Here is an 11069-nt window from a genome sequence, read left to right on the forward strand (position 1 = left end):
ATAAAGTACAGATAACAAACTTACTAAGTTATATTCAAATTTTTTATTTTTATTTTTTATTTTTGTATTCAAACTCTGTCACAGTGATAAACAAAATGAAAATATTATAATGACATGTCATGTTCTCGTTCAGTGTCAAATTTGCAACGCATTTCCTGCTGGGCAACCTTAAGTTTGCATATTTATAAACACGCATTTTGTTGACATGTTGCGCCGCCACTTGCGCTTGCAGGCTACATTTTTATGCGTATGTTTGTGTGTGTTTTCATGGCCATGACAAAGATGGTCAACATGTCGGCGGCTGCATTGCGTTAATTTGCATTTTATGCTGATTTCTGTGTAATTTATGCATACTTGAAATTGTTGCGATTTTAATATTTTTTTGCAATTACACGAATTCGGTTTACAAGTTGGCATAAATTAATATTGCTTTAATAACAACAACTAAATAGATCAACTAAATACGAGGGCGGTTTGAAAACTCAATGGAACCGTTTTGCATTTCAACGGGCTAATGGAAACTAGAAATGATTATTGGGGATCAAAAAGCGCCGTATAAATGGAACTTGGGCAATGGACTTGGACTGCAAAAGTGAAATTAGCTTTTTACCCCTTCACAAATACCAAAAGTGCCTTACAAGAACTTGATTTTGATCGTGTAGTTTGTATGACAGCTATATGCTATGATAACTCGATCTGATCAATTCCTTCAAAGCTTGCTTTAGACCTATACCTTATATTTTCCTATTTTTTTTTTTAACTATCAGATAGTAAAATTCAAAACTCACTTCCAACTAGGTACTTGAAAAAATATCTCGTTTTATGGATTTTGTAGAAAATTTACTGCTCTACAAAAATGGAGAGACTTTCTTGGAGATATCTAAGAACCTATTTTTCAGAGTACCAAGCGAAAAAAATATTCGTTTAATTTACACACCCTCGTAAATATCTTTTTTCGTACGCCCCTTTGATCGGAATAAACTTAGCCAGAGTAAGCTAAGAATGTGTTCTAAGCCTTTTCTGTTATTTAATGTTTCTTTTTGAATGTTTTTCGATTTTTATATATCAATAGAATATAAATACATATATAGCGAATACAAATTTTATGCTGAATTTCGAAAGTGCTCTTGCATGCATTCTAATGCTTCCGCAGCAATCTTCGATTTTTCGATTTCCATTTAAAACAAGTAATTATTTCTGTAATTTTAATATCGAAGAACCAGACCAAGCTTTTACGGTAGACATATTTTTATTATTTATTTTTTTTTATTATTATTTATAGGGTTTTACATATTTTTATCAATAAATATTGTTTTTAATAAGCTTAATTTCGCAAATTGAAGGGAAATATTTCCATTTTGGCGACTAACTCCGAAAAACAGAGAAATTATTTCTTAGTCCAACACTCAGCCGAGTAGATAAATAATAATAATTAATAAGTTACTCATTTACCCGGCAGTTCTGCACATAAACAGGTTGTTGGTGTAGTTTCCCACGCGCTAAGAATAAATTGCGTGTAAATATTCGAGTGACACAAATCGACACATTTCCATATATCTAAATATATGGCTACATTGATAAGACATACATATATATAAAGAGTCATATGTCTTGAAATAAATTCAGAGCACCGATGAGCTTTTGTAAAGTTCCTTCTAAGTCGCATTGCCAGGCTAAAAACAACAAGCTCCAGAATAAACCTTCTTTTTACTTTACCGTTATAATTACATGTAAATCTAAGCTATACTAATTATGCTTTATTGCGTAATTATGCAAATATAGTTCTATAAATACCACACCGCTTGAAAGAAATTGGTAGTTATTACTTTTAATGCCGTTTGAAATCTGTAGCGATACTGGAAACAAGCTTCTTGGTTGTTTGTAACATTGCAGCACAAACAATAGTGCCACCAAATAGACCGTTACGAAATTAAAAATGTTCAAAGCACTTTTGCTCATTATGCCAACTGGGTGTGTGCACCGCTGGTCATTAATTTGCCACACAATTACTGTAAATTTTCGATTTTATTGGCCTATTTTCTGGTAATTGGTTGCAAGTAGCGGCTGCCATACTAGTGTCATGCTGTAAGTATTGCGTGTAACTGTGTGCAACACACTAATCTTGCTAGACACTCTACATCTATATTTACTTTATATATATGTATAAAGTATTTACAAGTGTTTGTACGTATGCTAGCATGTTGGCCACCGCTACAATTCACGGTTGCCCGTTAATCTTCTGTGATATTTTGCTTACGTTTAGTAAGCTTCAAATCTCGACAACTAAGTGCTTGTTTTCTCCATCTTAAACCGTGTTCGTTTGTGTAGCGAGCATGTTGCAGCAGCAAATTTCGCTTTGACACCTAAACATGGAAAGAACATTTACGCACTTGCCACGCTTGCCACTGATAATTATATCTGAAATGTAACATGCGTGTAATTGGGTGCAAGTGCATTAGTTATGCACACAGTTACAAATGTATCTTTGTACGCTCAGCTGCCAAAGGCTTCAAATGAAGACATGCGGAGTATCACCTGTAATGGCTTGCTGGTCAGCTCATTCATTAAGGTGGTACAATAAGTGTTTGTGCAGCTCTATTGGCAGATAAGGAATATTTTAGAAAGCAGAAATTGTGTATAAAATTAAGTCCAATCAGCTGGGAAATATATTGAAGTGGTATTATTTTACTAAACAGTAATAAGATTATTTTGCTCGTGCATTTAATATTGTGTTGGAAAACTAGTCGGAAATCTACTTGGATTTGATAAAGCATTTTATTTGAAGAGTTTAAAATTATTGGTTTCCGTTAAACAAAAATTGCAAAGTAGTCACATTTTTGAAAGGCTTTCACTCACTTTTCATCAAACTTTCATTGAGCTTTTACACACTAACATAATTAAGCTTGCCAACCTGACTTAGCTTTACTAGATTTTATTTCATTGAATTATCAATGAGCTTTCATCGCACTTTTATTGAACTTTCATCCAGATAATGAAGACGCTAGCATATTATGCGTATAGTAGCATTAATCTACATTCTAAGTAGCCGATAGGAGATCTTTTATATTAAGATCTATTTTTTCTTTCTAAAAATACGATATCCTCTTTTCACGTGAGTTTATTATTACAAATTTTATATTATAAAACTTGTTTAAAACAACTTTTCTTTGCTTTTGAAAAAACATAAGTATAACTTCCATATATATATGTATATGTACGTATTTTTTATTGACATACATATTTGTTAAAAAAGTATTTGCTCGTCATTTGCTATTAATGCAGTGCATGTTGTACTACACATGCTGTGAAATTTACGTGTCGATAAATTTTGTTTTCCTCTTTTTGGTTAACATTTTCCAATTAGTAATTTGATTTGCTATAAAAATGGCAACACATTCATTTAGCGTTGAGTACCCTGCAAGAAAATGCATTGAAAAAACTATGGGCCAAGTTAATTTGTGCTCATATGAGTAAGGTTGCGTTGAGTTTTGATCAGTTCGAAGTACATAATTTTCGGGATTCGTTTTTTTTTTCTTAGTTCAATTGGTGTTCAAATTTTATTGGGATCCTGGAATTGATTTATTTATATATTTCTAAATAACAGTTGTTTTAATATATTTCTCTTTAATTTTTTTTTGGATATTGACTTTTATTTCGGGATCCCAAACTTTTTATAAATACTTCAGTAGATAATTTTCGGGATTTCCGAAATTGTATTATTTATATATTTGTAAATAATAGTGGTTTTTTTGTGTTTGATTTTTATTTCGGAATCCCGAAATTATTTTACTTCCGTAGATAATTTTCGGGATTTCTTTTTGGTTTATTTTGTATTCAAATTTAATTGGGATTCCGGAATTATATAACTATTTTAATTTTCTGGATTTTTTGTTTTATTTATCTAGTTTATTTAGGTTTGGACTGTTTGTCAGTTTCCCGAATTTCTTTTTCTCAATACCGATTTTTTGTGATTTTGACAAGAACTTGAGTCTTAATATTTCAATCGGACCGCTTAGAAATAAGTTGAAAAAATACATTTTCATGTTAATAGTTCAAACAATAATAATTTTAATTTTCTATTTAGTCGCATTCCTGCAGGGTTTGTATGTCTAAAATTGTTCTATTAAAATTTTATATAGTTGTTACATAAAATCGCATAGATTCAGCGCTCGTAACTAGTACGCAGCTGCATGCGTGTTAAAAAATATACATATTTATCCAATATAGGCATGCATGTGCCGCTGATGGCCATATTTAAGGCAAAATTTGAATGTGTGAACGGCGGAATTTGTTATATGTAAATATTAATTATATGTATAACAAGTTAATTAAGATAATTCTCGATTTTGGAGGCGCCAACTTTCTGCATCAACTGATTTTGTTCTACAAATATATTTTATTTTATGGAAAAATATTACACTTTTTTACCGCTTCTTTGCAAATTAATTAGCGTGCAGCAGTTATCTAAGGTCTCAAAGAGACCATATGACGCAAATTTGAAAAGTTGTTTGACGATAGATCATCTGTTTACCACATTTGGCCTAGTTGCTAGTACTTGATAAATTGTTCTTTATTGCTTGTTCTGCGAAGTACTGGTGATTTCAGCTCGATTTGTGCTCGCATAAATTCTCAATGTGTTTATATTAGATTTTGTTCATATTTTAAATTTTAGGTTATACGCTATATTCATACATATCGCGGCATCATCTCATTATGCTAAAAAGATTCTCTCAATGTCAATTTTATTACAGCTTCGAGCTGGAAGCTCCTACTTCCATAAGATTTGTGTTAGACGAGATTTTTAATCAGAGAAATATATTATTTAATCAAACTCACTACCTTACAGGACATTTTGGTACATGGACATTTGGTTCCATGAATGCTGCTCGAGTCCGGAAGATGGTTTAAATAGACAGGTATTCTTGTATTAAGGTCCTAAAATTGTTTGAATTTCTGCTTCATCTAAGGTCTGTCTTACGATTAGCTCAAAATTTTATCAAAAAAAAAAGAAAGAAAATATTTAGCCAAGGAGTTGAAATCTCTATTGAAAAGAGGCTAACAACATAGCACCCAGTTAAATTAGATCAGCAAAGTAGCTATCGCTAAATAAAAAGAACCGTTTTTATTTACGTGCCTGGCATTTACATGCATATATTTCCACACCAAACACAAGTTGAAATATGTAAACACATACATAGATAGATATATATGCTAGTACATACGCGTATGTATATGCAGAAAAACAAAATATTGGCTACGACATTTACGAGAGCAAAGTGGCGTCATAAAAAAGCACACACAAACACATCTATTAACAGATATATAACTATTAGTCTAGCAACAACGCAGCGCTTGCAGAGAAACTGACTTTTATAGCTTTCTTGCACAACAACAACATTAAAACAAAATTAAAATAAAAATACACTTGTCACCCGCAACACTTTTAAAATGCCATCAATGCAGTCTGCGACGTTTTAATGTTTTATGTTCACACACACAAATATACATCAACGTTTTATGGTCACACAAACATGGTTTGTTTTTATTGTAACGGGCAATATTACAAACAAAACAAAAAAAAAAAAAAATAACGGCAAATTGTCATAAAAATGTTTGATGCCGCAGTGCACGTTTCATACCTACAACCTACGCGTTCGTGCACTTTGCTTCGCTATGCATGCCTGCGAACAATAACAAAAATAACAAAAGCGAAGAAAATATGCGCATGTTTGTCGCTTAGGGCTTTCGATTGGTGCGCTGATGTTATGCTTGTGGCTGTGGCAGTGGCTGTGACTGTGTTTGTGACTATGGCAAAGGCGTTGCTGCTTTGGCAGTTCTCACGTTTGACAATTTGTCAATCAAAGTGATGTTATTGTAGGCGCATCGCGCAGATATCGCGATAAGCATAATATCGCTTTGAAATTCAACACTTAATCCATTAAGGCTTCCAACGCTCAGCTCATAGAATTGGTATTATTGTGACTCTTTTTCTTTATAATTCGTTCGAAAAATCACTCATAAATATGCAGCTGATGGTGGAAATAAAATTCATGTTATGACATTTAGTGTTATTCGAGATTTCTTTCGATTTCATTGGCTTTTTATAGTATATGTATATGCTGAAGAACTGTTATGTTTTTGTTGTCATTATTCACCTTATACTGTAATTGTTATTATATTGCTGAGTATTATGGCTCATTAGCTGTGCGGCCGGTTAGTTTTAATTGTTGTTTTTTTTATTATAATAGGCTGAAGTTACTACTAAGTCTTCTAGCGGTGAGCCAAAATGATGATATACATAAATGATTGAGGAATGGTTAGTGAATAGACCGCATATTAATGAACGAAAAAATATGTTTAACTTGCTCTCACCAAGCTGAATGAATGAATATTTAGCATAATACCAGCTAAGTAGTTAATAGGTAGCCTATTTCTTAAAATGTGCGATCGAGAGGCCTATTTTGTTAAAAAAAATCTTTGTTGTAAAGATATTAAAATAGAAAAAAAATTTTAAATTGAATCTTAATAAAGGTTTTGAAGCGCTGACAGTCCGACATAATGTTTTGGCACTCTAAATTTCATTCATTTTTAATGCAAGAAAGCTTTAGAAATGAATGTTCAATGGCTGGATCTATGCGATTTCTAGTTATTGGTTTCTCTAAGAAACTTGAAAGCCGAAATTTGTCTAATTTCAGTAAAAAATTCAGCTAAAATAATTTATTTGGGAAGCTGTTCACTTTTTAGGTAGATTTTTAAATAATTTTTTTTCATTCAAAAAAAAAAAAAACAAAAAAAAACAGGAAAATGTCGGTCCTCCATTACTAAAATATTAGTTTACAATCTAAGAAAGATAGAAATAAATTAAGAAAACGACAATAATTATAAATTTTTTGCTCAGAACTATTCCTCGTTTAAAGCGTCAAACTGACAACAAATTGAACTCATATAAAAATGTTGACTTAAATCGTTAAATGTGGCAGATAATAGGAAATACAAAAAAAACAAATTATCGAAATTATGCTAAATTTGATTTTAAATCCATTTTCCAATCCACATCCAGTCCACATCCAAAAAAACTAAGTAATTATTATAATAAAAACAATTTTTTAATATTCGCAAATATTTTGAAGCATGCGACAGCTTATATTTTCGATTTTCGGTTTTTTGTTTTCGTTTTTCACATTTCGCGAGTTAGGTTTGCAACCAGCCGGCCATGCACCTGTCAGTCATCGTTTTAATTGACGTTGACAACGCTGCTCAGCTGCATTGACACCAACCAAAAACAAATTTACACATACACAGCCACCAATACATACACACACACACACACACACACACATTTCCAACTAAACAAATTAGCGTTCAGATTTCAATGCATAAAATTCCAGGGGTAATTTGAGTCAATGCAAATTGCTGACTGTAAATAAAATGAGAGAAGCCTGTATTTAAAAACAAATTATAGACGCGTTGCCACATTTTTGGCGAACTTGTGACAACTTGTCGCTGCAACTTGTGTAGGCTGCGGCTAATTAGACTGTCATGGAGAATTTCCTGTTGCTAAATGCAAAGAAGTTTGTGGAAAATTTATGGCGTTTGAAAATGGTTTTAGGTGCGTTTCTAGTATGAATATTTACTCATGTGGGAAATATGCACAGAAAGAAGTTAATTATTGTAAAAAAACATATCGGGTTTGTCGCTTAATTCTTTCATATGAGGTTGGAACTAGCGTAATAAACAATCAAAAACTGCTTACAATCAAAAGAGATGAAGTATTAGTTAATAGTAGGATAATACTCAGCATTACAGATTGGCGGGTAAACATTTGGTACAACTGTTGTCTAAACAACTGAGTCGCGACTTGGCTCCACAGAGCAGTCATATTGAATTATCACTTTCAATATCAAATATCACTTCAACAGTCAAAAAAAAAAGCAACAAAACACCACAACGGTAAGGCAAACTTTAAATGCACCAACATACTTCACACAGCTCATATACATAGATGCAAGTCGCGAGGGGGCGTCAGTGTGGCAAGAGGCACATCGACATCGTTAAAATAGGTTAGGTACATGCATATGTGTGTGTGTGTGTGTATGACACACCTTTCGTTTGGCGACATGGGAAGCGAAAATGCAAACCTGAATTGAGGGTGGCTTACAACAGCAAACACACACACTTACACACACATACATACGTACACACAAATATTCAACTATAAGTGCACTACATGCCAGCATATCTCATACCAGTGATTTGCCATACAATTGCCGGCAAGGAAACACCCAGAAATACGAATGAACTTACGTTGCGCTCACCCCACCGCGCTTTCAGATGCCATGCGACCACACTAAGCAGCAGCAAATTGCAGTGCAAATGCCACAAAAGTCACAACGGCAGCCATAGCGGCCTCAGAGGCAGCCGCTATTCAATGCAAATTTTTCATGTCATGTCATTACAACAAAAGTGTAAAATAAATTTTTAGTTGCGCACTGAGAGACAAAGGCGAACTGCGAAAAAAATTGAAAATAAAATGTTTACAACAAAGCGATTATAGCGAATTGGGGTGACTGAAATGCAGCAGAAAAACGCGAATTTCCGCGAAACTCAGCACATACACACACACACACGGAAATTTTGTAGAAAAAAAAACATTGCAAAAAATTAATATTTTAATAAATAAGTCATCAGTTTGCTAATTGGATTCAATTACTGTTATGTTATTGTTGTGGTTCGTAACTGTGAAGTGTTGCTCACTAAATTGTTGTGAAGGTGAGCCTCTGAGTTAAATTTTGTGTTTTTGCATTCATAAAATTTGTTTTCTTTGTTCTTGATTAACCAAGTGGAAGCGCAATTTCTTTCCATTGCCAATCGTATTTTCTTCCTTTTATATAAAAGAATGAATATTTCTCAATGACAATGAAATAAAAATGATAAATTTCTCATAGAATAAGTCTGCGAGGAAATGGCCAAAACTCTTGTTTATCTGTTCGTAGCGCTTTGCAACGAGATATTTTTACGTAATAGGGTTTTGTTTTGGAACTGAATTTTGTTACTACCCACCATGTCTCGACTTCGTAAATAGATCTCAACCTCATGTTATTTCGTCTAAAATATTATAAATTGTATATACATTTTTTTATACAAAGCTGGATGTTCGTAAAATTGGATTTTTATGTAGATTTTAGTCAGGTCTTCACAAATCTACATGTCTCTGATATTTAAATTGTCCGTCTTTACTCTCGAACAATCGGGCTTTAAAGATGCATTAACTAAACTAGTGGTATTATATCTTACATGCCTCTCTTTTGCTCTAAAAACAAAATATTAAAGTATAAATTGGTTTCGCTATAGTAAACGCTGCTTTTTGGAAGAGCAGTTTTCATAATATCTCAATAAACGCGGACTTGCGCTGTTGTCCAATAGTTCAAATTAAATATTTGGCATTAGGAACAAATTTAAATTTTTGAATTGCAATGTTGAGATTAAAAATCAAATTTTAATTTTTTAAGCTCTATAATTTTTATTTAATTTTTTAATTCTGCATTTGATTTAATAAAATAAAATAAAATTTTATTTAAATGTTTATTTAATTATTTTTTTAATGCCTAACTCCTCATAAAATATACCTCTACCACTGCAATCTATACCTCTTCCGTTCATCGCTGATATATCACACACTGTATTACCTTCATTTGCCTCGACAAGACACTATTTTTTCACTAGATGAATTCGACCTTGTCTCAGTGCATATGTTCCCAGAAATTCACTTGTTGTGTGACTGAGTTACCAACAATTAATACAATTAATTTAAATGAGACGAAGCCATTATAATTATATACTCTAACGCTGGCCTACCTCTTCTTTCCAACCCCTCATAATTAATCAAATAAATTTCTATTGCTTTTAGATTAATCATAAATTCATAGAATTAATTATAATGGAAAGCAATTTCTCACCACCAACTTAATAAATATGCATTATTTATATTCAGTTAACGATTGGTGGAAGAAGAAGCACACGCTGCCGCCAATAATTAATTGATGTTATGAATTATGTAGCAGAGTCTGCAGTGGCAGCCAAAGTGTCTCCGAGTGGCAAGCAATTCGTAGAAATATTTGCGGTGAGAAAGTTATGGAGCGCGAGGAGAAAATATGGGTTTAGAAAATGATGTGCGAGACGTTCGTAAATGCAGGGAACCGTAGTTGCTTGCAGTTGCTTGGGTGTTAAATAACAACCTTGGTTTTGAACTCAATTACACACACACACACACACGCACAAACACTCAATGCATACGCCCGTCATTCCGCATAAATATAGACTAAAGCAAATGACCGAGCGCAAAATGCTGCCGCCCGCCGTACAGAGGAGAGCGAGAAAAAAGCAACGGTGAACAATTACCAACAACAAGCCAAAAGCCGTAAAATCAATAACTCGGCTGATAGTTAATAGAAGTGCTTTACCAAAGTCATATGTTTGTATGTTTTGGTTAGTGGGACGATTTAGCGGGCCCCTAAAGCACTACTACTGTGTGTTCCCACCTCCTGCGCCTCACCTGCAACATGTTGCAGGCCGCGTAATTGCACTGGTTAACAGAAGCCATGTAATTAGCATTTATTTTATACATTTATGCCGGGTACACACCCCAATGAGTAGTTTTTTGTTGTGCTTTTGCTTTTCCATTTTTACCTTTTTTGCTCTGCCTGCGCCTTGTTGCAAGTAAGTAAGAATATCAGAGCATGGCAACAACAATAAATGTTATAGCGGAAAAAAATCAGCGAAGAACAGCATTGAGGAGGGGTTGTTTAGAAGTCTTATGGCTATTGTTGTTGTTGTCGTTGTGTTATTATATTACTACTTGGACATTCGCAATGACTTTGGGTGTGGAGCAGCGGCTAAGCTACGCTTGTGTTGCTGTTATTATTGTTGCTGCTGTTGTTGTTATTACCGCTTGGGTTATCTGCAGGCGTGCATTGCTCCATAAATGTATTTAATAATAGTTTAGCGCTACGTTTTGTGTTTGTTGCTAAATATTAGCTATTGTTATTGTTGTTGTTGTTGCGGCAACTTAG

This window comes from Bactrocera oleae, chromosome 2 (assembly GCF_042242935.1).
Source record: "Bactrocera oleae isolate idBacOlea1 chromosome 2, idBacOlea1, whole genome shotgun sequence".
Lineage (NCBI taxonomy): Eukaryota > Metazoa > Arthropoda > Insecta > Diptera > Tephritidae > Bactrocera > Bactrocera oleae.